We start from the raw sequence: 14440 nt of genomic DNA on the forward strand, positions 1-14440 counted from the left end.
AGGTTAATATCAATAGGAAGGATAGCTTCATGCCCATACACTAACTTGTATGGAGTAGTTTTTGTAGCATCTCTCGGAGAATTTCTATAAGCCCATAGTATTTGAACAAGAGTTTCATGCCAACTTCGAGGCCTATTTGATACGTGCTTTTTAATTAGCCCAATCACTACTTTGTTAGCTGCCTCGACTTGACCATTTGCTTGCGCATAATATGGTGTTGAAGTTATTAACTTAATCCCTCTAGATTCTGTATATTGAGCGACTTTTCGACCTGTGAAGACTGTACCTTGATCAGTTGTAATTGTTTGGGGAATCCCAAACCTTGTAATAATGTGATCTTCTATGAAATTGATTATATCATTTTGCTCAACATCTTTTAAAGGAATAGCTTCAACCCATTTTGTAAAGTAATCTATGGCAACCAAAATATATTTGTGATTCTTCGAAGAAGGTGGGTGTATTTGTCCGATTAAATCCATTGCCCAACCCCGAAATGGCCAAGGTTTGATGATCGAATGTAACTCACTTGCTGGTACTTTTTGTATTGGTCCATGTTTTTGACACTCCTCACAACTTTTTGCGAATTCGATACAATCTTTAATCATAGTTGGCCAATATAAGCCTTTCCTTGACAAAACCCATTTCATTTTCTTTCCCGCTTGATGTGCTCCACAAATGCCTTCATGGATTTCTGCCATTGCTATATAACCTTCATGATCTCCCAGACATTTGAACAAAACTCCGTCGAAACCTCTTTTGTACTATTCGTCGTTCAATAAAAGATAACTAAGAGCTTGGAGTTTAATCTTCCTTTCGACCTTTAGATTAGGATTTCGCAAGTATTCGATCAATTTGCTCCTCCAATCTTGCTGACTTGCTGAACCAACATTCATAATTTCTCGATGCTCCACCAATTCATTTTCTGTATGGATTAAGTACTCGAGACACTCTTCACTTACTTTATACCCTGAGGCTGTTTGAGCCAACTCATTTGCAATGGCATTTGAGTTCCGAGGAATATGTTGTAGCTCAGATTCATCAAACGCATTAAGTAACTGCACAGCTCGAGTTTTGAATTCGATTAATTTTTCGTTTAAACACTTATATTCTTGCGTTAATTGTTTGATGACTAACTATGAATCACCTCGAACTGATATGTTTCTAGCACCTAATTCTTTGAGGATCTCGAGTCCCGTTATTAACGCTTGATACTCGGTTTCATTGTTCGAGTACCCTTTGTATGTTTTAAATGATAACTTAGTCGGGACCCCTCCGGGAGAGATGATTAAAAGACCTATTCCAGCGCCTAACTCGTGTTTCGAGCCATCGAAATATAATTTCCAAGGCTTGATGGTTAGGTAATTAACTTCTTCAGTTCCATTCGAATGATCTACAAGAAAATATGCAACTATTTGCCCTTTTGTTGCTTTTAGCGGCTCGAAAGTTAATGAGTATTCAGTTAATGCGAGTGCCCATTTGCCAACTCGAGAATGTAACATAGGTTTACACAACATATATTTAATCACATTACTTCGACAAAGTATTACAACATCACGAGTTTTAATATAATATTTCAACTTAGTACAAGCAACATAAAGACTTAGACATAATTTCTCTAAAGGGGAATATCTAAGTTCTGCTCCTACTAACATTCGACTTAAATAGTAAATGACTCTCTCGATGCCATCTTCATCATCTTGCGCCAGCATGCCCGCAATAGTCGAATCGTTAGCTGAAATGTACAACTTCAGTTGCTTCCCTTCAGAAATTGGTGCAAGCACTGGAGGATGAGCCAAGTAATCTTTGATGTCATCAAACGCTTTCTAGTGCTCCTCATCCCATCGAAATTCTTGCTCCTTTTTTAAGCGTATAAGAGGAGAAAATACTTTAGTTTTACCAGACAAGTTCGATATGAATCTTCGCAAAAAATTTACTTTACCTAGGAGAGATTGAAGTTCCTTCGTGTTTGATGGAGGTTTTGTCTCCATGATAGCCTTCGTCTTGTTTCGATTTACTTCAATACCTTTCTGGTGTATGACAAACCCCAGAAATTCTCCTGCTGTAACACCAAAAGCACATTTTAGTGGATTCATTTTTAATCCATGTCTTCTCATTCTCTCGAAAGATAATTTCAAATGACTTAAATGATCCTCTTTTTGTTTCGACCCAACAATTATGTCATCAATATATACTTGTACAAACTTATCAATTAGATAATGAAATATTAAATTCATTGCTCTCTGATAAGTAGCACCAGCATTTTTTTAGTCCAAATGGCATCATCACCCATTCATAGACGCCTAAGGCACCTGGACATCGAAAAACAGTTTTCGATACATCGTTAGCTGCAATATAAATTTGGTTATACCCAGAATAACCATAAAACAAACTCATAATTTCATTACCTGCAGCGGCATCTATCATTGTTTCAGCAACGGGCATAGGGTACTCATCTTTGGGAGTTGCCATATTGAGATCTCGAAAGTCAATACAAAGTATGAGTTTCCCGTTTTTCTTCATAACCGGCACTATATTCGAGATCCAATCAGGGTATCTCGAAGTTCTGATGAACTTTGCCTTCAGCAATCTTTCAATTTCCCCCTTGATTTTCTCGATAACTTCAGGAGCAAATCTTCGAGGAATTTGCTTCACGGGTTTCTTTCCTAGGATCATTGGTAGCCTATGCTCCACCAATTCTCGATCTAGTCCTGACATTTCATCATAATCCCATGCAAAGCAATCTTTGTACTCATGCAACATTCGAATTATCTCCTCTTTCAACTCTCCTTGCAAGAATTTACTAATATAAGTGACTCGCTTATTCTCGACGGTTCCCAGATTAACCTCTTCGAGCGGATCTTGGGATTCTAACTTATGTTCTTCATTAGCGGCCTTTTCGAACACCAAGGGTGAATCATCGAAAATACAATCGAGTTTAAGTTCTAGCTCTTGCTCTTTACCTTCTTGTGTCTTCTCGACTTCTAGGTCTGTTTTTTCTTTTTGCTTTTCATTTTTATCTGAGACTCTTTGGTCCCTTTGATTTTCTGTTTTTTGTTTTTCTCCATTCTTTTTTTCGATTTCGAAGTCTTTTCCTTTTCTCTTTTGTTTTTCTTTTCTTATTGACTCGAAATCCGTCTCCTCTTTCTTTTTTTATTTTTCTTCGGCCAAAATGGTCGTGCTAGCCTCATTGTCAAAATGATCTTTCTCGGCCAAGTTGGCCGTTTGATCGGCCACATAGGCCGATATTCGAGCTAAGAAGCTCGAATAAGGATCGTCTCCCTTCATTCATCTAGTGGAGCCGAATTCTTTTCGGCTCGAATCACAAATCCTCTTTTCACGTCCCAACAAAAAGTTTTCTTGACGCCTTCCTCTTCATCCATCACCCTAGAATTGTAAGCGTCAAATGGTTTGGTCTTGGCAAATGCTGTCAGTTGTTGATCAGCAAAATACATGCCAACTTCATAAGTCTTCTGATCAGCCTCGAGAACCTCCAATCTTTCATATTCATTCCAAAAGAAAATCCTTTGATGAACCGTGGAAGGAACAACGCCTACCCCATGTATCCATTCTCGACCTAGCATGACATTAAAATTCGCCTTCGATGGCGTTACTATGAACATAGTAGTCCTTTTCACACTCCCAATCTGCACATCGAGCAGAATCATACCTTCAGGGTTTGAAGACTTGCCTGCGTAATCAGAAATCATTATATTGTGAGGTTTTAGATCAGTCAAAGATTTCTCAAACCTCTTTAACATGGTTTTAGGCAGGATGTTCACAGCTGCACCCCCATCGACTAAGACTTTGTTCACTTCTTGCCCTTCGATCATCAAGGTCAGCAAGAGGGGCTTAAGATGCCCTTTCATTTCTTCCGTGGGAGAGTCGAACACAGCAGAATTGAACTTGGGGACAACCCTCGAGATCTGATTCACCCATATAACTTTGGACTCATAATTAGGGTCCTCAAAATAATCCTCTCGATGGATATCCTCTTGTTCATTCACGGCCTCCATGGCCCCAACATACTCAGTTGGCAAAATAGACACTATTCCACAGATATCTTCTAGAGAATCCTCAAATCCGCTCTCGAAACAGTCTGTAATCATATCTTCATCATCCTCCAAGAACTTTTGAGAGGATTCCCCTTTTTGGGGTACCGGAATCGAAAAACGATTTCCCTTAATACCTTCAAAAGTAGCTTTCCTCATCCTTTGCTGTCTCCTCCACTGATTCTTAGTCGGGTTGCTGAAAGGTTGTCGAAAACCGCGCCCATACCCTCCTGTATTAACTCGACTAGGCCCTGTATTGGAGTTTGGCATTCTTCCAGGCACTCCTTGCATCGGGTGAGCAGTATGACTCATGACCTGTTTTCCTCGACCCATACCTCCTCCCATCATCATTAGCCTAGGTGGTGCATTCCATTTCCCCACAGGCACATTTGCATTCGGCATGTAAGTATTGCCGAACCTCGAGGCATTATACATCTCCATTTTTCCTACTGGAGCATTGTATTGAGGCATATGAACTTGCCTCATGGTCAATCCTGCCTTCAACCCTTCATATATTTTAGACCTCTCACGCAGCTTCTCAGCTTTGTAGCTTTTCAACATTTCCGACTCCTCGAAGGCCTTGGCAGGAGCCTTATCAAAGACGGCACTGCATCGAGGGCACAACATGACTTCCTTGTCTGCTTCTTTCTTCTTGGATAAGAACTCGACCAAACTATCCCCTTCCTTTGGGTAAATGGGTTCCTGCTCCTTAGCAAAATCCTCCATTAACTCTTCGAGTTTCTCATCAGAGATAGGTTCGATGCTTTCATCCTCTTCCACAGTAACATCCACCATGTTGACCCCCATAGAGACTGGTTCAGCATATCCAATATGAGCAGCAAATGGGTCTGTGTCATCTTTCATGTCTTTTCCTTCGAATGCAAGACGACCATCAGTAATCGCCTTTTCAATGAAATCCCTGAAACGTACACAATTATTAGTCCAGTGGCCATACATATTATGGTATTTACAAAACTTCTTGCCTTTTCTTTGCTCAAATGGCGGGATTTTGTGATTTTCTGGAAGAATAATTTGTTTGTCTTTTAATAATATGTCAAATATTTTTTCTGCTTTGGTTATATCGAAACTGTATTTCTTATTCGAATTCCCTTCCATATTACCCCCTGGTTTTAGCATTTGACACTGGTACGTAGGTCCGGGACGTAGTTCTGCTAAATTAATCTCGAAATCTTCACTCGAAGCTTCACAGTTAGAATCTTCACTAAAATCAGAATTTTCTAAATACGCTACTTTCTCTTTTCGAACAAATTTGTCAAATTTTCTCAACCTTTCTTTTTCCCATTTAATTTGTTCGATCCTTCTCACCTTCTCAGCAAGTTGGGCCATGTCCCTCAATTGTTCATTTACTAATTTCTTGCGTATCGAAAAATCTAATCATGTTGCTGCAATTCTAACTAATTCATGTTCAGGTATATTAGTATAGCATCGAGATTTCAATTGCCTGAACCTATTCAAATAGTCATCTAACGTTTCATTATTTTGTCTTTTAATGTTCATTAGATCAACTATACTAACCTTTGTTTCTTCTCTAAAGAAATGCTCATGGAAACTACTTTCTAATTGTACCCAAGTATGTATCGAATTAGGAGGCAAAGTGGTAAACCATGTAAAAGCATGTTTGGTTAATGAACTAGGGAAATATTTCATTTTCAAATACTCATTATTTGCTAAATCCCCACATTCAACTCCGTACCTAGCTATATGTTCCACTGTTGACTCATTTAATTCTCCCACGAATTTCGATAATTTTGGGACTTTTACTCCACGAGGTAATTCTACTTGAGTTATATAATCTGGGAAAGCTGACACAAAGTAGGGGCGTTCATTTCGACCCACATCGAATCCATGTCTATTAAGTATCCTCTCTACCATTTGGTCTAAGTTATCCTGTGGGTTTCTATTAGGTCGAACTACATTCTGATGACAATTCTCATGCCCCTCAGGATTTTCCATCTCATTCAAATTTCCACTCATGGCTCTCGAAGGTGACCTCTCACCTAATTTATCTCCAATTTTATTTATCAATTCATACAGAGGAGTCATAATATTATGCATTTGTGTTGACAGCAAATTGACCATGTCATGATTACTATGGTCCATTTGTTGTCGAAGAGCCATCATGGCTTGGTTACTAATACCCGTAGGTATATAACTCCCTGGTCGAATCAGCGAACCCTCCTGACTTGTCCCTACATGTTGATATGGGTCTTGCATGACAAAACCCAAACCATTTGGCCCAGGGTTGTACCCCTGTGGGGGTACGTGTACTTGTGAGTTAGTCCCTAAAAAGGGTATAGGCATTTCTACGTGTACAGGTTGGGTATTACGCCAATTTTGTGGCATGCCCCAGGGGTATTCTCGACTAACGTTAGTCAATTCTTGAGTCATATTAATTTTCCTAGCCCCATGTTCAAGCCTAGGAACATTTTCGACCGGGGACGATCCTGTTGCCCCCTTGTTCCATTAGTCACATTATCGAGATGAGGACTCTCTAGTTCTACATCAACATGGTTATCATTATTTGTTTCTCTCCTATTGCTAGCATTAGATGTAGACATAGTTCTTCCACTCCTAAGTCTCATACAACACGTGCACCTAAAACTAGTCCAATTATGTTCACTTTAAACTGGTCCCACTGGGCGTGCCAATTTGTTTACGGTGGAATTTATTTTAAGGATTCTTTTTACTCAGACTAGCACAATCAATGTTTCAATTTAGGTATGTTACCGTTCTTATATACTTTGGAACACAGTGCAAAGAACAAAGATAGAGTGGAAATTTTCAGGAATTGCTTGTCTCTAAATATTCTTTAAGTATTATCAAGCAATAATGTTCATGTATGTAAATACTTAAATGCACAGAATGAATAATGCGTATATTAGCAATGCAAATCATAGTTCATTTCGTACAATGGTCAAATTACATTACACATGAAAACATATTGATCAAAGTACATGAATACACTACGTGATTAAACAAAGAACAAGAAGACTATTCTACTTCTACTCCTAAAAAGAGAAAAGAAAAGTGGCCAAGAGTCAGTCATACCCAAAAACGATCTTGTGCACGAAAGCCATATGTGTGTGTAGGCAGAGAATGCTTCAGAAGCTAATTCAAGTATGAGTTTTTCCGACCTCGTTACAGTCCGTAATCTTTGTATTTATAGAGCAATCAAGAGCGGTTAATTTTGTTCATGTTCACCTCTAGCTCATAACCGCTATCCACTATGCTTGCTACGTGGTCTTGAGTTATAACTTCCTTTAACTGTCCTCCCACGTTCATATTAACCTCTCGACCTACCTGTCCCCCCATGTGTTAACGTCTCAATTTAGACGTTTGACCACTTTCATATGCATTGGTACTACACTTTTACTAGTTTTCGAGCATAACTCTTCTCGATCTCGAATATTTGCCATTTGGAAGGTGTCCATCTTCATATTACTTCTCGAGGAGTCTGCACAATTTTTTCGACTTGTTTGTAGTTCTTCGAATGGGTCGAACAAGATGTAACGACCCGATAGGTTTCACTCATTCTATAGTGTCAATGGAAAGTGTATTAGTAACACAGTTCATACCATACAAAAATTTACATAAAATAAAACATCACAACCAGACAGTTATATGCATAATGAGAATATACAACTAAAAATTCCATATACATATACAACTGAAAGTAAATGATGAAATATCATATACAAAATAACTAGGCAACCGATTACAATAGAACACAACAAAATATCAACTCATTTGCTAAGTCCCATCCAAAAAGAATGTCTGCCCAACACTGTAAGGGCACTTACTCCTAATCTACTTGCATACAATAGTATGGTCATAGCAATTCCAACAATAAGGAAAACAGCTAGGGTAAGCTCACTTAAAAAATCCTCATATAAAATCAACATCATATAATAAACAACTAAAGGGAACACAACATTTGACTTTCAACTGTCAACTTATACAACAACATATATATATATATATATATATATATATATATATAGTTAATCATCCATACACTGCCACTGTAAAATTTTTTACACTAGCAACCAATCATATCTTTTAAATTATTTTATTTTGTTTTTATTTGGTTAAATAAGCAAATGACATGGCACTATTAAAAGATATGATTGGTTGCTAGTGTAAAAAACTTTACACTGACAGTGTATAGGTGATTAACTCATATATTATATATATATATATATATATATATATATATAAATATACACAACATCAACAGATGCGTCGTCACACAAATACAACTTAGGAGATCTCCAACAACTGAGGTTGAGTAGTCTAGGTGGCATAAACCCTACTGAATCTAGCATTAGACCTATTTCAACCAGATTAGGTATAGTACAACTTTAAGAACTCCAAAGAGAACCAGGTGTAGACAATAATAGTTGATTGCTCAGGTGTGCTACTTAGACTTGGAGGTCCAATACTACTGTCAGGGCAGAAGGGTTTGGGTATGAGTGTACCATGGCCTTGGCTTGCATCACCAATCTACATGTGGAGTTAGCCCACCCACTGCCCTCCAAGTACTATGCACCCTCCATTACTTAATCAAAAACTACATCTCTAACTAGATACCTTACTCACTTTGGTCATTCAACCATAACATGGATCAACTACTTCCATGTTGCCCACATAGTACTAAGGGATTCAACTTTAAAACAACTTTAAACTTTCACTTTAGTACTATGTATCTCAACTTAGGACACATATCATCAACCATATGTCCTCAACTTAACAACTTTACAACTATAGTCATCATGGTATCGACTTTAATAAACAACTATAGCAATATTTAATCAGCTTAACAACTTTAATCAACTTCACAACATAAACAACATATAACTTAACAACTTTTAAGCAACTTTACAACATAAAACGACATCCATCTTAGTCATTCAACATATCACCCTTGCAACACAAAAATAAAACATCATCAACATTAAACAACATATAAAAAACTTCAACTAACAACTATACAACTCTACATCAACATTAGAAGATCAACTATTAACCATTCATAGCAACAGAGGCATGCCTAGTGAAACTCCTATTTCGCCTTGCGCCAAGCTCAAACAGAGAGCTTTAAAGCTCTCTTGTGCCCGATGTGGGTAAAGTCATGCTCGTCACCAATTTGGTAGATACTCCTCAAGGGAATCTCGCTTGGCGTGGGAGATGCCACACCCGACATGGGTTTGGTAAAGACCTTCAACTTTAATTTTGCTCAACTTGGTAAGTTCCACGCCTAACAAATTAATATTGAGGGCACCAGGGCCCTCACGTGCCCGACGTAAGATGTCTTGCCCGACACTAAGGCCTGGCAAAGACTCCTCTAAGGAATTGCACCTGCTGTGGTCAGCACCATGCCTGGCGCTATCTTAGTAAAGGTCCCCACTTCACCTCTTTCTAGTATCACGCCTGATGTAACCTCCTCCACGCCCGACACCATTCAACCAGCAACCCTAATTCCACTTCACGCCAAGCGCAATCATTTTCGCGCTCAACGTGATCGTGATATTTGAGTCTTTATTGAATGCTCACTCAGCGTCATGAAGGCACACCCGACGTGAGTTCATACACCAACACATATAACACTCAATTTTCATCAAAATCCTGCATTTAAGAGTACCCGAGCACATGCAAACTACCACCAAGCCAACAATATTCACTAACAACACAAAAAAATCCAAAGAACAACCACATGCAACAAGATATTCAACTCAAAATCATCACATTTCTACTCTTTTCAAAATGTCAAAACCCTATTTCCTACTTCAATCCTCTCAACTCAAATCCACTTACACACACACAACCTATTCTTTATCAAAAATCAATCTATTTGATTCAAACAACAAAATGTTGAACTTCCCTAACTTGATTCTGGGTTTTCAAGCTCCATAAATGAAGAGGAATGCAGAGAAGAAGAAGAAGAATAGAGCACCTTTGTCCTGGAGGCTGGAAGCTTCCTTCTTCACTACAAATGTTTAGCTAGAAAAAGAAAGAGTGGAAGGTTAGGAAAGGAGGAAGGTTCAGATGAAAGGAAGGGGAGAAGGAAAATAAAAAACTCTGGACATTACATCTGACCCCTTCATCCTTTACATTTCAAACCCCATAATCAAGTTGAGAGCTTTGATCCCTTTGAACCTCTCATCTTCTTCATATTCCATTTTGAGAAAATGCCATATCTCTTTAGTTAACTTCATCATCATCATGATTCTAATAAGAATTCCTTGTGATGAATAAACAAGTTTTGTGCTTTGTTTTCCTTTGCTTTTGTTTTTTCCCCTGAATTTTAATTTGAGAAATTGTAGGGTTGTCTGGAAAAGGAGGAATTGCATAATCCTCCTCCACGACTTCCCAAATATCTATAGCTTCTAGATAGGATTGCATCTTAAGCTCCCTAATTTGGTAATTTTCTCCATTGAAAATTGAAGGTGCAATTGGGTTTTCAATTTGCATATCCATTCTGATTTTTGGAGTGCATATAGTAGACTCTCAATCTAAGTTGGTGCCTTAAGAAGAAGGTCTCTTGATACCAATTGTTTGTTTTAGTCTTATGATAGAGAAAAAAAATAACAAAACAAGGAAATAATATAACACAAGAAAATAATGTAACACAAGGAAACAATGTAACTTTATTTTTCAAGGTAAAACATATCTTATTTTATTAAATATGACTTATATTTAAATACATTGAAATAATTGAATAAAAAAATCATATTCCATAATTTTAATTAAGAATTTTTGATAATAATTAAAGAATAAAATCTAAAACTAATTCATCTACTAAAAACTTAATAACTTATTTTTATCAATAACTAGTTAACTTATTCAAACTAAAAATCAAAATTATTTTTCCAGCATCTAATTACACATTTCCAACAAATACAAAAATAATTTTCATGTTCATTTATAAGAAAAGTTGAAGATATCATGTGCAAGATTCTTCAAACCACCACTCAGAACCATACCTAGTCACTTTCTAACTCTTTTTCAAGATGCCATTTTTTAACATTTATGGTGAAATGATGAAAGATCCAAGATGAAGAGAGAGAAGGGAATTCTGAATCAACAGTGACACTCTTATTATCAATAACTTTGTAAATCAAATAATTATAAAAATATGAAAATTTTGATATATATAATCTTCAATATAATATAATATAATATAATTTAATTATTAGATTAGTTAAACTTATATTATATAAAAAGTATAAGATTTAGTATAAGATTTTATTTTTACATGTGATGTCAACAAATTCTAATTTTCTCTCTCTCTATGTTTATGGAGGGATATGATCCATTGATACAAGGTGAAAATATTAAAATTTATACAAAATTTTACATTTTAAATAATTTTTATACAATGCAAATTTAATTGATCCAACTAATGAATTATAAGATATTATACTTATGATTATGAATATCAAATTTCACTTGATTTCAAAATAATTTAATAGTTTATCACATCACTTTATTTAAACATAAAATATGATATTCAAAATACATGTAAGTATCCATAGTTAGATAACATATCTAGAAAAGTTTAAATTATGTAAAATATGATATACATGATCATGAGTATAATACTATATAATTCAATAGATGGATTGCTTAAACTTACATTATAAACAAAGTTATTAAAGGTGTAAAATTTGATGTTGGTTTTAAGACTTACACCTAATATTATGTCTCCTATATATGTGTGTATTAGCATTTAAAAAGATACTATCTATGTGTATTTCAATTAAAAAATAAATAATAGAAATAATTAAAGTTTGTTAGTAAAAGACACTCCATGTCTTTGTGTATTTTGCTTAAAAATTAAATAATAAAAGTGATTAAAGTTGAAAATAAGAAATTGGATAATTACTTTAGAAGTTATAGGGACAAAATCATCTAAAAAAGTGCCAACAAAAAAGACGTATTACATTTGTTAATAGTACAAATCTATCTATAATCTATAATATCTATAACATTATATAAAGAAGACATTTTTATCCCAACCACCTTTGATCTCCACTTTATTAAGGTGATTTTATCCTTGAATGTCCTTTTTTTTTTTTGCTTTTTTCAAGAACCTATTTTCTTCTCACTTTTACACAATTTTTGATCTAGGGTATCTCTACATTCATCTACTACTCACATAATTTTCTTTTTTTATTTATTTAAATAATATACAAAGGAATCTTCCCCAATAGTAATATATAATGGGGATACACTCTTTTGGTGTCCATTTTTTTTGTGTCCATTTTTTTTTGTGTCCACAGGTAATATATAAAAGGGGTATACTCTTTTGGTTCCTCTATTTTTAAATGTGATGTTTTAGTCTTAAATGACAACAAATATTTAATAATATTTAGGCTAAATTTTCTTATTAGTTCTCATTTTTATGATGAAATGATATAAAAAGTGATAAAAATAAAAACTAAAAATGAAAGTTAACACAACTATTAATTATTTTGTCATCTACCAAATATTGAATTATGACCAACGTTACAATTTTAATAATTAATAAATAAAATTCAATGAAGAACCTAAAATTAAAAAATTAAAAATAGAGACCAAAATTATGAATTTAATATTATAGGAAATCAAAAGTGCAATTAAACCTAAAAAGTAATTTATAAAAATAATTTTATCCAAAATAATTATATATTATAACTAATTTAATAAAAAAATATAATATACTATCCAAAAATAATATGAATCATAATTTAAAACTCAATCTCTAAACAAGTATTAAGATTTCCATAATAAAAAAAATAAAATAAATATTCAAAAACTTAAATGTGATCCTCGTTGTTATTGTTATAATATTTCTTACTAAAAGGAAAATAATCAACATCAAAATGTATGAAATCTAAAACTCAAATGATTACTATAGTTCACTTTCTATCTTTCTTTTTTTCCCCCCTCATTTTTACATATCACACATCTCTTTTTCCAAATAATCTTCTCTTATATAATCCTTCTCATTTTTTGGTATTTCCTAATATGAAATTGCAAAAAAAGAAGAGGAAGAGAAGGGAAGTGCAATAAATTTAAATAAATCATCCTATTTGAGAGAGGGGAAAATTAAGGAATTAGTGAAATTTTGGTAAGTCTTGCATCAAATTTCATGCCACAAAATGTGTGAGGATTTGTGATGAATGAAAAAAGACTTAAAAATTTGTTGTAAAAATTGTCTCCATCCTACACCCTAACAGATAACAACGGATCATGATCGATTATCATTCCTTTGTCATCAAATCATAACTAACTATTCTACAACATAGTTGAGGAATCATAACCAATTATGTTCTATGATATCCAAGTGTTATATTTTTAATGCATTATCTAATGTGTGTCTATATATATAAAGAAATATATATGAACTTTGAATCTAACTGTTAGATTTACAAAATTCACATTTAATATAAAGTTATTGAGCAGTGTAATACTTAATAAAAGTTACATCGGTATCGTCTGAACCATACATATATATATAACCAACAATTTCTCCAATAAATCCATACAAAAAGAAAAACTCTACAAATAGACATCATTCAATAACTATCATTTATAACACTAAATCCTACAAATATTATCTATATGGTCGTTATTTGTTGTTTCATTTAAAACCCATGTCTAGTGCAAGCTAATTTTTTTTCGTGGTTCTTTATTGCTTAATTTGAAAATCATATTATGTTTTGTAAACAAAAAATTTGAGTCAGAATCATGACCATATTTTGAAAGATAATGAAGAATGTATCAATGATTTGAAAGGAATAACGTTTCATTGATAGATCTTTGTTAATTATGTTAGTAAAACTATAAAAAAAAATAGTAGATGATTAAAAATATTTGAAAAAATCTATTGTGTTCCCTATGAAACTATAAAATATCTTTTATAATTTATGAAATCTCTATATCAACGAAAAAATTTAAATTTTGATTCCTTACCTTTATTATTATCCTTTCATTTGATTTATAAATTTTGTAAAATATATGTTAAATTTCAACATATTATTGATCTTTTTCTTATTGTATAAATTTAATAACACATGCATTTTGGTTTTTATGATATTGCTATGTCAAAGTTTGAAAATCCTATTCAAGCAGTGAATGAAATAAACAATTTGATATACCTTATTGTTGGCTAACATGTGAACATGAAAAATCTTGCATATCAAACAACTCAAAAAAAGGATTCTATATCGTGCTTTGGACGGTTACAAGGCAACAATTTCATTTACTTGAATGTTATTTAGTTGTATGATTTTAAGTAGTTAAATTTAAGTTATTCTTCAAAATTTACATAATGTAATGTCTGGGCCAAAATATTTTATCGGTTAAATGATAGATACAAAAATAAT

Source organism: Cajanus cajan, chromosome 4 (genome assembly GCF_000230855.2).
Source record: "Cajanus cajan strain Asha chromosome 4, NIPB_CcT2T_4, whole genome shotgun sequence".
NCBI classification, from domain to species: domain Eukaryota; kingdom Viridiplantae; phylum Streptophyta; class Magnoliopsida; order Fabales; family Fabaceae; genus Cajanus; species Cajanus cajan.